Below are 13767 nucleotides of genomic sequence, written 5' to 3'. Positions count from 1 at the left end.
CCTTTTGATCCATAAAGCTGATTTGTGGAAAACTTAGGTGATTAAAGAATTCACAGTTTATAACAACCAGCACATATTATGCCGGTTTCAGTGTGAAGATATGGGTGCTATGTAAGGTGACATCCATATGGCTTTTTTGGTGGATACTTAGGTGAGTGTGTGTGTGTGTGTGTGTGTGTGTGTGTGTGACTAGGACAGTAGATTTTCTTACTAGTTGTAGTGAAAAGTGATTTTAAAGCACATTTCAGTAACTCCCTTGGCAACAGTGACTTGAACTGCTGTCTTAAAGAGGATTTTTTTTTTTAATGCAAAGGAAGATTTGCTTGTTTTATTGACGACCTAGTCCACACTAACAGGAGTATAAGCGCACTGTGTGTGTGTGTGAGAGAGAGAGAAATCCGGAAAAAATTTAGTTATAAAATGCGCTTCTCTTTAATTCATTGCGTTTATACCTTTCAGAAGTTGACTTATTTGCAGAGTTTTGATATGTAAATTGTATTTTAGGCACTTGAATTATGGTTATAAATCAAGGCCTCTAAAATGCCCACTACAAAGATGCGGTCCTGGAGGGCCAGCCCGAAGCCACAGGGAGGAGGACGGCGCTCCAGACAGCACAGGGCGAACACGTTGAGAAAAGATGAATGCATTTCTTTACTCTGTCCTCACCTTCCTCACCTGGAGAGCAACGGTGAGATTTGGATCTTACCCCAAAACCCACGTTGAGCTGGTGGTCAAAGCCCAGTGTCTGACGGTGCAGTCAGGAACATGGGGGCTGTTCGGGTTGTTAATTCACATCAGGTAGATGCCGAGCAAAGTGGAAATGTCATGGAGCTTAACGAATCGCATTTGAGTTTTTAAACTTTATTACACATTAATATGTTTATTGTAGGTTATGAAATTCAAGTTTTAATAAGTAATTTATAAAGATACCGTTTTATTCTACCACCCAGATTACTCCTGTGATGTAGGCACTTCCACTTTCTAAGTGAATGTTAATACTCAGAGCAGTCTTCGTTTATTCACTAAACATGCCTACATCAGCACTGGGAGCGCAAAAATGATGGCGGTTCACGTTAGGGTTCCCCAGGCCAGTGCAGCATGACAGCCAGAGAGAAGTCAGTGGCGGTTGTCACCTTGTATTATAACTGTTTCCAAAGTCTCTATGTAGCTGCATTTGTCAGCTGTTAGTTTACTCAACTCAGTCCTTCCTTCTTGCTGTTCTAGTTGTATTTCTGAATCTGCTGCTTAAGTAAGGATGTTTATTCTCTATGTTGTCCTTCTGGTGCGAATGCTTTTCAGCTGCCATCCCTTGGGTTCCTGTTCTGTTGTCGGCAGGCTTGAGTCGGGCAGACCAGGTTGAGTCTTGGCTTTGCCACTACTAGCATTGTGATCTTAGGTGAGTTGCCTCCTCGCTTCTGAGCTTCAGTCTTCTGTTGTAAAATGAAGACCATGAACCTTCCTCCTAAGGTGGTGAGGAGAAAATGATCCAGTGAGCGCTCAGTGAGTCTGATCCAGTGCTTGCATGTGTAGACGGCATCTTCCCTTTGGAGGGTGAGGAGCTCGGCAGGAGCACTCCTGTGCCTGCATGAGATGAAGTCAAGCAGAGGGAGGTCGAGGCTGCAGCCTGCCCTGTGGCATAGGTGCCTGGTGTGGGTCCCAGCCCACAGGGTGGTCTGGGGTAAGTCACCCACCCTCTCTGTGTGTCCTGTAGTATGGAGATGATAATGGTGTCTGATTTTAGCGCTGTTTTGAGGATTGAATGAGCTAATTAAGTGAAAACATTAGAACTAGTGAACCACATAGGCGTATCAGTTATTACTGTTATGGCGAGACTCCCTGGTCTTCCTCGACAGTGTCTGGTCCCCTGATGTCTACAGCAGTGAGCCATGCAATGGGAGCAGTCACTGGATAACTACAACAAGCATGTCTTGATGGCTGTATTTTACATGATATTTGTGAGGAAATTACAAATTTTGTGTAAGAGATACTGTCATACATCTGTACAAGTAAAACTCACCAATTAACATTTTCTCCCCATTGGTCACTTTTGTGCACTGTTTAATTTTTTTTAGTGAGGTGAAATTCACAAAACATAAGATTGATAATTTTAAATTGAATAATTCAGTGATACAGACTACATTCGCAGTGTTGTATAACCACCACCTCTAGTTCGAAAACACTTTTATTATCACCCCAGAAGGGACCCTGTATCCAGTAAGCAGTCACTTCTCACTCCTTGCTTGGCCCAGTCCCTGCAACCTCTAACCTAATTTCTGTCCATGGATCTACCTATTCTGGACGTTTCATATAGGTGGAATCACACGATATGTGGACTTTTGTGTCTAGCTTCTTTCACTTAAAGGTCCCTTGGTGGCACAAGCAGTTTGCGCTCCACTATTAACTTAAAGGTTGGCGGTTTGCATTTACCCAACAATTCCACAGAAGAAAGGCCTGGCGACCTGCTTCTGTAAAGATTTACAGCCAAGAAAGCCCTGTGGGACAGTTATACTCTGTAACACATGGGGTCACCGTTAGCTGAAATCAACTCAGTGGCAGTGGGTTTGGCTTTTGGTTTCTTTCACTAAGCATAATGTTTTTAAGGTTCATCCATGTTGTAGTATGAATAATATTCCACTATATGGATATTTCTCAAGCTGAAAAAAATTCAAGCCTCAAGCTGCAATATTAAAGGATTCTGTGGGTAAAATATTGACCAATGCAGGAAGCCTCGAAAGAGCATGGAAGGAATACACAGTTACTGTACAAAAAGAATTGGTCAATGTTCAGCTATTTCAAAAGGTAACATATGATCAAGAACCAATGGTATTGAAGGAAAAAGTCCAAACTCACTGAAGGCATTAGCGAAAAACAAGACTCCGGGAATTGACGGATACCAATTGAGATGTTTGAACAAATGGACACAATGCTGAAAGCACTTACTCGTCTATGCCAAGAAGATTTGAAGACAGCTTACCTGGCCACCAACTGAAGGAGACCCGTATTTGTCCCCATTCCAAAGAAAGATAATCCAACAGAATGTGGAAGTTATCAGACAGTATCATTAATATCACATGCAAGTAAAATTTTGCTGAAGATCATTCAAAAGCGATTGCAGGAGTACATCAACAGGGAACTGCCAGAAATTCAAGCCAAATTCAGAAGAGGAAATTGTTGTTAAGTGTCGCCAAGTCAGTTCTGACTTATAGAGACCTGGTGTAAAACAGAATGAAACACTGCCCCGTTCTGTGCCATCTTCACAATCATGATACTTTAGGCCCGTTGTTGAACCCACTGTGTCAGTCCATCTTGTTGAGGATCGTCCTGTCTTTGGCTGACCTCTACTTTACCAAGTATAATGTCCTTCTCCAGGGACTAGTCCCTGCTGATTACATATCCAAAGTACACGAAGTGAAGTCTTCCCATCCTTGCCTTGAAGGAGCATTCTGGTTGTACTTCTTCCAAGACAGATTTGTTTGTTCTTTTGGCAGTCCATGGTTTATTCAGTATTCTTTCCCAACAACATAATTCAAAGGCCTCAATTCTTCTTCAGTCTTCCTTATTCGTCGTCTAGCTTTAGGATTCATATGAGGCAATTAAAAACACCATGGCTTGGTTCAGGCGCACTTGAGTCTTCAAGGTGACATCTTTGCTTTTTAACACTTTAAAGAGGTCTTTTGGCCTCAGATATGCCCAATCCAATTCATCTTTTGATTTTTTTTTATTGTGTTTTAAGTGAAAGTTTGCAGTTCAAGTTAGTCCCTCATACAAAAACTCATACACACCTTGCTATGTAACCCTAGCTGCTCTCCCCCTAATGACAGCACGCTCCTCCTTTCCACCCTGTATTCCCCATGTCCATTCAACTAGCTCCTGTCCCCCTCTGCCTTCTCATCTCACCTCCAGGCAGGAACTGCCCATATAGTCTCATGTGTCTACTTGAGCCAAGAAGCTCACTCCTCACCATTATCATTTTCTGTCTTATAGTCCAGTCCAATCCCTGTCTGAAGAGTTGGCTTCAGGAATGGTTCTAATCTTGGGTTAAGAGAAAGCCCTGGGGGCCGTGACGTCTGGGGGTCCCTCCATTATCAGTCAGACCATTAAGTCTGGTCTTTTTAAGAGAATTTGAGGTCCACATCCCACTGTTCTCCTGTTCCATCAGGGATTGTCTGTTATATTCCCTATCAGGGTAGCCATCGATGGAAGCACCATCTAGTTCTTCCGGTCTCCAGCTGATGGAGTCTCTGGTTTATGTGGCCCTTTCTGTCTCTTGGGTTCATATTTACCTTGTGTTCTTTATTCTCCTATACTCCAGGTGTGTTGAGACCAATTAATGCGCCTTAGGTGGCCACTTGGTAGCGTTGAAGACCCCAGACAACACTCACCAAAGTGGGATGCGGAACGATTTCTTAATACATTTTCTTATGCCAGTTGACCTGTATGTCCCCTAAAACCATGGTCCCCAGACCACCATTCCTGCTACTCTGGTCTTCAAAGAATTTGGTTGTAGTCAGGAGACTTCTCAGCTTTTGGCTTAATCCAGTTGCACTGACCTCCCCTGTATTCTGTGTTGTCTTTCCCTTCGCCTAAAATAGTTTTTGTCTACTATCTTAATTAATGAATACCCCTCTACCTCCCTCCCTACCCATCAAAGAATATTTTCTTCTGTGTTTAAACTTTTTCTTGCATTCTTATAATAGCGGTCTCATACAATATTTGTCCTTTTGCAACTAATTTCACTCAGCATAATGCCTTCCAGATTCCTCCATGTTATGTTTCACAGATTCATCGTTGTGGTTCATCGTTGCGTGGTATTTCATTATGTGAATATACCATAATTTATCTATTCATCTGTTGATGGGCACCTTGGTTGCTTCCATCTTTGTGCTATTGTAAACAGTGCTGCAGTGAACATGGGTGTGCATGTATCTGTTCATGTGAGGGCTCTTATTTCTCTAGGCTATATTCCAAGGAGTGGGATTGGATTGCTGGATCGAATGGCAGTTACTATTTCTAGCTTTTTAAGGAAGTGCCAAGTCGATTTCCAAAGTGGTTGTACCATTTTACATTCCCACCGGCAGTGTTAGTGTTCCAATCTCTCCGCAACCTCTCCAACATGTATTATTTTGTGATTTTTGGATTAATCCCAGCCTTGCTGGGGTGAGATAGAATCTCATTGCAGTTTTGATTTGCATTTCTCTGATGGCTAATGATCATGAGCATTTCCTCATGTGCCTTTTAGCTGCCTGAACATCTTCTTAAGTAAAGTGACTATTCATATCCCTTGCCCACCTTTTTGATTGGGTTATTTGTCTTTTTGTTGTTGACTTTTTGCAGTATCATATAGATTTTAGAAATCAGACGCTGATTGGATTTGTCATAGCTAAAAATTTTTTCCCAGTCTGTAGGTAGTCTTTTTACTCTTTTGGTGAAGTCTTTTGATAAGCATAAGTGTTTGATTTTTAGGAGTTCCCAGTTATCTAGTTTCTCTTCTGCATTGTTAGTAATGTTTTGTATCCTGTTTATGCCATGTATTAGGGCTCCTAGAATTGTCACTCGTTTTTCTTCCATGATCCTTATTGTTTTAGATTTTATATTTAGGTCTTTGATCCCGTTTTGAGTTAGTTTTTATGCATGGTGTTAGGTATGGGTCTTGTTTCATTTATTTGCAGATGGATATCGTTATGCCAGCACCATTTATTGAAGACACTGTCTTTTCCCCGTTTAACTGACCTTGGGCCTCTGTCAAATATCAGCCACTCATATGTGGATGGATTTATGTCTGGATTCTCAATTCTGTTCCATTGGTCTATGCATCTGTTGTTGTACCAGTACCAGGCTGTTCTGACTACTGTGGTGGTATAATATGTTCTAAAATCAGGTAATATGAGGCCTCCCACTTAGTTCTTCTTTTTCAGTAATGCTTTGCTTATCCCGGTCCTCTTTCCTTTCCATACGAAGTTGGTGATTTGTTTTCTCCATCTCATTAAAAAATGTCATTGTAATTTGGATTGGATTGCATTGTATCTGTAGATCGCTTTGGGTAGAATAGACGTTTTTACAATGTTGAGTCTTCCTGTCCATGAGCAAGGTATTCTTTTCCACTTATGTAGGTCTCTTTTGGTTTCTTGCAGTAGCGTCTTGTAGTTTTCTTTATATAGGTGTTTTATGTCTCTGGTTAGATTTATTCCTAAGCATTTTATCTTCTTGGGGGCTGTTGTAAATGGTATTGATTTGGTGATTTCCTCTTCGATGTTCTTTCTTGGTATAGAGGAATCCAACAGATTTTTGTGTGTTTATCTTGTGTCTAGAAACTCTGCTGAACTCTTTTATTAGCTTCAGTAGTTTTCTTGTGAATTCTTTAGGGTTTTCTGTATATAAGATCATGTCACCTGCAGATAGAGATACTTTTACTTCTTCCTTAGCAATTTGGATGCCCTTCATTTTTTTTTTTTTTTATTGCTCTAGCCAGGACCTCTTGCATAGGAGCGATGTGATACAGGGCATCCTTGTCTGGTTCCTGTTCTCAAGGGGAATGCTTTCAGATTCTCTCCATGTAGTATGATGTTGGCTGTTGGCTTTGTATAAATGCCCTTTGTTAATGTTGAGGAATTTCCCTTCTATTCCTATTTTGCTGAGAGTTTTTTTTGTTTTATCACGGACGGGTGTTGGACTTTGTCAAATGCCTTTTCTGCATCAGTTGATAAAATCATGTGTTTCTTGTCTTTTGTTTTATTTATATGATGGGTTACATTGGTTGTTTTTCTAATGTTAAACCATCCCTGCATACTTGGTTTGAATCCCACTTGGGCATGCCGAATTATTTTTTTGATATGTTGTTGAATTCTATTGGCAAGAATTTTGGTGAGGATTTTTGCATCTAAGTTCATGAGGGATATAGGTCTGTAATTTTCTTTTTTTTATGGTGTCTTTACCTGGTTTTGGTATCAGGGATATGCTGGCTTCATAGAATGGGTTTGGGAGTATTCCATCCTTTTCTATGCTCTGAAATAACCTTTGGTAGTAGTGATGTTAACTCTTCTCTGAAAGTTTGCTAGAATTCGCCAGTGAAGCTGTCAGGGCCAGGGCTTTTTTTTGTTGGGAGTTTTTAAATTACCTTTTCAGTCTCTTCTTTTGTTATGGGTTTATTTAGTTATTGGGTCCTCTATGTTAGTTTAGGTAGGTAGTGTGTTTCTAGATATTTGTCCATTTCCTCTAGGTTTTCAAATTTGATAGAATACAATTTTTCATAGTAATCTGATATGATTCTTTTAATTTCAGTTGAGTCTCTTGTGATATTGCCCATCTCATTTCTTATTTGGGTTATTAGCTCCCTCTCCTGTTTTTCTTTCATCAGTTTGGCCAGTGGTTTATAGATTTTGTTGATGTTTTCAAAGAACCAGTTTTTGGTCTTGTTAACTCTTTCAGTTCTTTTTCTGTTCTCTATTTCACTTAATTCTGCTCTAATTTTTATTTTCTTTCTTCTGGTGCCCAAGGGTTTTTTTTTATTAAAAAAAAAAAATTTTTTTTTTATATTTGTTCAAGTTATAGGGATAATTCTTTGATTTGGGCCCTTTCTTCTTTTTGAATGTGTGTCTTTATTGCTATGAATTGACCTCTGAGCACTGCTTTAGCTGTCCTGAAGGTTCTGGTTGGAAGTGTTTTCATTCTTATTGGATTCTAGCAACTTCTTTATTCCATCCTTAATTTCTTTTGTAACCCAGTTGTTTTTGAGCAAGGTGTTGTTTAGTTTCCATGTGTTTGATTTCTTTTCCATGTTTTTTCTGTTATTTCTACTTTTATGGCTTTATAGTCAGAGAAGATGCTTTGTAATATTTTGATATTTTGGATTCTGTTAAGGCTTGCCCTATGACCTAATATGTGGTCTATCCTAGAGAATGTTCCATGTACATTGGAAAAGAAAGTATACTGGGCTGCTGTTGGGTGGAGTGTTCCGTACATGTCTATGAGGTCAAGTTGGTTGATTGTGGCATTTAGATCTTCTGTATCTTTATTGAGCTTCTTTCTGGATGTTCCGTCCTTCACCAAAAGTGACGTGTTGAAGTTTCCCACTATTATTGTGGAGCTGTCTATCTCGCTTTTCAATGCTGTTAGACTTTGTTTTATGTATTTTGAAGCACTGTCGTTGGGTGTGTAAATATCTGTTACGGTTATGTCCTCCTGGTATCAAACCAAAAACTCAGTGCCGTTGAGTCGATTCTGACTCATAGCAACCCAGTAGGAGAGAGAAGAACTGCCCTGTAGAGTTTCCAAGGAACATCTGGCGAATTTGAACTTCCAGCCCTTTGGTTAGCAGCCGTAGCACTTAACCACTATGCCAGTAGGGCTTCCCCTCCTGGTATATTGACTCTTTAATTGTTATATAGTGTCCTTCCTTATCCTTTGTGGTGGATTTAACTTCAGAGCCTATTTTGTCAGAAATTAATATTGCCACTCCTGCTCTTTTTTGATGTTATTGATTTTCTAACCAGAGGACTCCCTTTAGTATTTCTTGTAGTTTTGGTTTGGTTTTTGCAAATTCCCTAAATTTCTTTTATCTGGAAATGTCCTAATTTCATCTTCTTATTTGAGAGAAAGTTTTGCTGGATATATTGTTCTCAGCTGGCAATTTTTTTCCTTCAAGCCTTTATATATGTCATCCCAGTCATTGCTTTCTTACCTGCATGCTTTCTGCCAAGTAGCCCGAGCTCATTCTTACTGACTTTCCATTGTAGGTGACTTTTTGTTTATCCCTAGCCATTCTTCACATTCTCTCTTTATCTTTCATTTTGGCAAGTCTGATTATAATATGTCTTGGTGACTTTCTTTTGGTATCTACCTTGTGCGGGGTTCAATGAGCATTGTGGCTAGATACCTCCTCGTCTTTCATGATATCAGGGAAGTTTTCTGCCAATAAATCTTCAGCAATTCTTTGTGTATTTTCTTTTCTCCCTCCCTGTTCTGGTACTCCAATCACTTGTAGGTTATTTCTTTTAAAAGAGCCCCACATGACTCTTTGGGTTTCTTCATTTTTTTTAATTCTTTTATCTGGTTTTTCTTCAAACATATTAGTGCCAAGTGTTTTATCTTCAGTCTTGCTGATTCTGACTTCCATTGCCTCAATTCGGCTCCTCTGACTTTGTGTTGAGTTGTCTAATTCTGTAATTTTATTGTTAATCTTACGAATTTATGTTTGCTGTCTCTCTTTGGATTCTTGCAGCTTATTATATTTGTCGTTATGCTCTCGAATAACGTTCTTAATTTTCTCCACTGCTTTATCTGAGTGTTCCTTGGCTTGTTCTGTGTTTTGCCTGATCTCCTTCCCGATCTCCTGAAGAGTTCTGTATATTAATCTTTTGTATTCTGCCTCTGGTAATTCCAGGAAGATTCCTTGATGCTTTGTTTTAGGAACTTGTTGAAGTGATCATGGTCTGTGTCTTCGTGTGATTTGATATTGGCTATTGTCTCCAAGCCGTCTATAAGTCATTCTATTAATTTATGTTTGCTTACGGTGTCTTAGTTTCTTGTTTTGTTTTCTTTTGATATGCCCAAATGGGCTGCTCAAGTGAGCTAGTTTGATTATCGGTGCCTTTCTGTCACCAGACAGCTAGAGCTGTTACCAGGTTTTTGACCCCAGGAGGCCATTCACTTTACTTGTATGGATTCAGCTCATATGTCCAGGTAGTCGGTCACCAAGTGTGTAGTTCAGGTTCTCACCTACAGTCTTAGAGGAGCAGGGGTGATTGGTGTAGGCACAGGTATCTGGTCACAGCAAGGAGTCACGCTCTGAGCGAGGCAGGGAGCTGACAACTCATTCCCGGAATATCTGTGAGGAAAGCGCATCCCTGTCCTCTAGAGCGCACAGGCGGGTGGGCTCTGCAGCTGGGCTATAGGCATCCAATTCTTTTGACTGTAAGGACTGGGAGGCACCACTTATGTTTGCAGATAGGTGATGTGGGTAGAGCCACCAGTCCTGAGACCCCTGACGTGGGTAGGTGAGAATCCTGCTTAATAGGCAGAGTGGTGTCAAACGTCAAAAACCCACCTCTCCAACACAGCTGAAATGGTTGAAGTCAGACTTTAGGCACATACACCATTGCAGTATGCCAAGCAGGGCCTAAGCTGCTGAAATGGGCCCACACCAGTCCTTGCAGGGGTGAAAGGCATTCAAAGTCCATGGACCACTTGTGCTTGGGCCCAGCAAAGTTGCTGCTTCTGCCCTGAGTTCCCAGCTTGGGAGAGCCAGCCAATTATTTTTTTCCCCAGTTGTTAATTTGTTCCTCCTCCAGGGCCAGGAGAATGGCTCAGGGCACACAGCACGACCTATCTCAGGCCCAGGGAAAGAGGCCGCCACTGAAGCCAGCTGGGGGGCTGGAGCAGAGAGAGGAGAGATCAGATAAATGGAAGAGAGTTCTTTGGCAAGGAGTGCCTTTTAGTCCACATGGTAAATTAGACCCAAGTTCTTATCTTTTTGCCGAGAGCGCTGTTCTTCACTGATTCTGGAGGCATGAGTAGATTCTGTGCCACTTGCGTTCTCTGGCTGTGGAAAACGCATCCCAAATGCTACTGCCAGCCCCACCATGGTCATGCCAGGGGATCGGGCCTGCAGGGCACCGGTTCCCACTGAGTCAGGTCTGGCAACTCCTCGCTGCTTTTGAACCACTTCTCCCTCCCGCTTCTGCTGGGTGCAGTTTCTTAATTTATGCCTTTGATGTTCAGGGCTCTTAGTTTGTCATATGTATAATCAATAAACTTGTGTTTTGGGGTCTTTGTTGTAAGAAGGACCACCAGAAGCACCTGACTATGCTGTGATCTTGAGCGTGCCTCTGTTTTGATTTCTTCAGTGCTGCTACCATGGGTGTTGATTGTGGATCCAAGTAAAATGAAATCCTTAACAGCTTCAGCCTTTTCTCGTTTATCATGATGTTGTTTATTGGTCCAGTTGTGAGGATTTTTGTTTTCTTTATCTTGAAATGTAATCCATACTGAAGGCTGCAGTCTTTGATCTTCATCAGTAGGTACTTCAGGTCCTCTTCACTTTCAGCAGGCTAGGTTGTGACATCTGCATAATGCAGGTTGTTAATGATGAGTTTTCTTCCAGTGTTGATGTTGTGTTCTTCATATAGTCCAGCTTCTCAGATTGTTTGCTCAGCATACAGATTGACTAGGTATGGTGAAAAGATGCAACCCTGATGCGCACCTTTCCTGACTTGTTCTGTTCCAAACAACTGCTTCTTAATCCACGTATAGGTTCCTCATGAGCACAGTTAAGTGTTCTGGAATTCCCATTCTTTCCAGTGTTATCCATAATTTGTTATGAACCACACAGTGGAATGCCTTTGCATAGTCAGTAAAACACAGGTAAACATTTTTCTGGCATTCTCTGCTTTCAGCCAGGATCTATCTGACATCAGCAAAAACATCCCTGGTTCCACCTCCTCCTCTCAGTCTGTCTTGAATTTCTGACAGCCCCCTGTTGGCATACTGCTGCAGCAGCTTTTGAATGATCTTCAGCAAAATTTTACTTGGCATGTGATATTAATTATATTGTTTGGTAATTTCTGCATTCAGGTGGATCACCTTTCTTTGGAATAGGCATAAATATGGATCTCTTCCAGTTGGTTGGCCAGGTAGCTGTCTTCCAAGTTTCTTGGCATGGATGAGTGAGCACTTCCAGTTCTGCTTCCATTTTTTGAAACATCTCAATTGGTATTCCATCAATTCCTGGAGTCTTATTTTTCGCCAGTGCCTTCAGTGTTGCGTGGACTTATTCCTTCAGTACTGTCAGTTCTTGATCATATGCTGCTTCCTGAAATGGTTGAACGTCAACTGATTCTTTTTGGTATAAGTGACTCAGGGTATTCCTTCCATCTTCTTTGATGCTTCTCATGTTGTTTAATATTTTCCCTGTAGAATCCTTCAGTATTGTAACTTGAGGCTTGAATTTTTTTTTTCAGTTCTTTCAGCTTGAGAAACACCAAGTGTGTTCTTGCTGTTTGGTTTTTTATTTACAGGTCTTTGCTTTTTTCATTATAATACTTTACTTTGTCTTCTCGAGCCACCCTTTGAAATTTTCCGTTCAGCTCTTTTACTTCATCAGAGAATGTAGAATGGGGAATACCATTGCTAATGTCAAATGTATTTTGGCTGAAAGCAGAGACTACCAGAAAGATGTTTATCTGTGTTTTATTGACTATGCAAGGCCTTCCACTGTGTGGATTATAACAAATTATGGCTAGCACTGCAAAGAAATGGGAATTCCAGAACACTTAACTGTGCTCAGGTAGAACCTGTATGTAGACCAAGAGGCAGCCATTTGAACAGAACAAGGGGATACTGCATGATTTAAAATCAGGAAAGGTGTGCTTCAGGGTTGTATCCTTTCCCCATGGTTATTCAATCTGTAGGCTGAGCAAATAATCAGGGAAGCTAGTCTGTATGAAGAAGTACATGCCATCAGGATTGGAGGAGGGCTAATTAACAACCAGCATTATGCTGATGACACAGCCTTGCTTGCTGAAAGTGAAGAGAATTTGAAGCACTTACTGATGAAAATCAAAGACCACAGCCTTCAGGATATCACACCTCAACATCAAGAAAAAAAAAAATCCTCAAAACTGGACCAGTGAGCAACATCATGATAAGTGGAGAAAAGATTGAAGTTGGCAAGGATCTCATTTTACTTGGATCCACAGTCCGCGCCCGTGGAAGTAGCAGTCAGGTAATCAAATGACGTATTGCACTGAGCAAATCTGCTGCAAAATACCTCTTTAAAATATTAAAAAACAAGGATGTCACTTTGAGGACTAAGGTGCATCTGACCCAAGCTATGGTATTTTCAGTCGCCTCGTAAGCATGCGAAAGCTGGATGGCGAATAAGGAGGACCAAAGAAGAATTGATGCCTTTGAATTACGGTGTTGGCGAAGAGTGTTGAATATACTGTGGACTGCCAGAAGAATGAACAAATCTGTATTGGAAGAAGTACAGCTAGAATGCTCCTTAGAAACAATGATTGCAGGATTTTGTTTCATGTACTTTAGACATGTAATCAGATGGATCAGTCCCTAGAGAAGGACATCATGCTTGGTGAAGTAGAGGGTCAGCGAAAAAGAAGACCATTGATGAGTTAAATTGACATGGTGGCTACAACAATGAGCTCAGTCATGGTAACGATTGTGAAGATGGCGCAGGACCAGGCAGTATTTTGTTCTGCCGTACATAGGGTTGGAACCCTATGAATCGGAACCAACTCAACAGCACCTGACGACAACATGTGGATATACCACATTTTATTTATCCATGCATTCCTCAGTTGATGGACATTCAGGATGTTTTTGGTTTTGGCAATTGTGAATAGTGATGCTATGAACGTTCGTGCTTAAGTTTTTGTGTGGACATGTTTTCATTCCTCCTGAATGTATATCTGGGAGTAGAATTGCTGGATCATACAATAACTCTTTATGTTTTTGAGGAACTGCCAAACTGTTTTCCACAGTTGTACTGTTTTACGTTCCCACTACCAATGCGTGAGGGTTCCACTTTCTCTGCAGTGGGGTGAATGAAATGGTAAGTCATATTTACAATAAAAAAGTAAGAGCTCCACTTCAGATCAAGAGAATGGTAGGACTGTAGTTCCTTTTTGGATTAATTTGTAGTACAATGGAACGTGTCTTTGAAAGCTTGTTACAAGGCAAAGTTACCAATGAGAATTTTTGAACTTAGGGTTAAATTTATGTTTGTGGAAAGAAAATAATGAAAAAGCGTAAATC

At 40.8% G+C, this 13767-nt stretch overlaps 1 protein-coding gene across 4 annotated transcripts in view; it reads left to right on the top strand.

Annotated features, from left to right (window-relative positions):
• Positions 1 to 13767, top strand: part of CUL1 (cullin 1) — an 82766-nt gene that overhangs the window by 18352 nt on the left and 50647 nt on the right. Inside the window, exon 3 of one of the 4 annotated variants that reach the window (XM_049894179.1) lies at positions 505 to 688. The exons of the other annotated variants lie outside the window; for them this stretch is intronic. The gene's annotated coding sequence lies outside the window, so the exon portion shown is untranslated. The remainder of the gene's footprint in view (positions 1 to 504; positions 689 to 13767) is intronic. 4 annotated transcript variants of the gene reach the window in all.

The sequence above is a fragment of the Elephas maximus genome, chromosome 8 (genome assembly GCF_024166365.1).
Source record: "Elephas maximus indicus isolate mEleMax1 chromosome 8, mEleMax1 primary haplotype, whole genome shotgun sequence".
Classification (NCBI taxonomy): domain Eukaryota; kingdom Metazoa; phylum Chordata; class Mammalia; order Proboscidea; family Elephantidae; genus Elephas; species Elephas maximus.
This window is presented reverse-complemented; position numbering and strand designations above follow the sequence as displayed.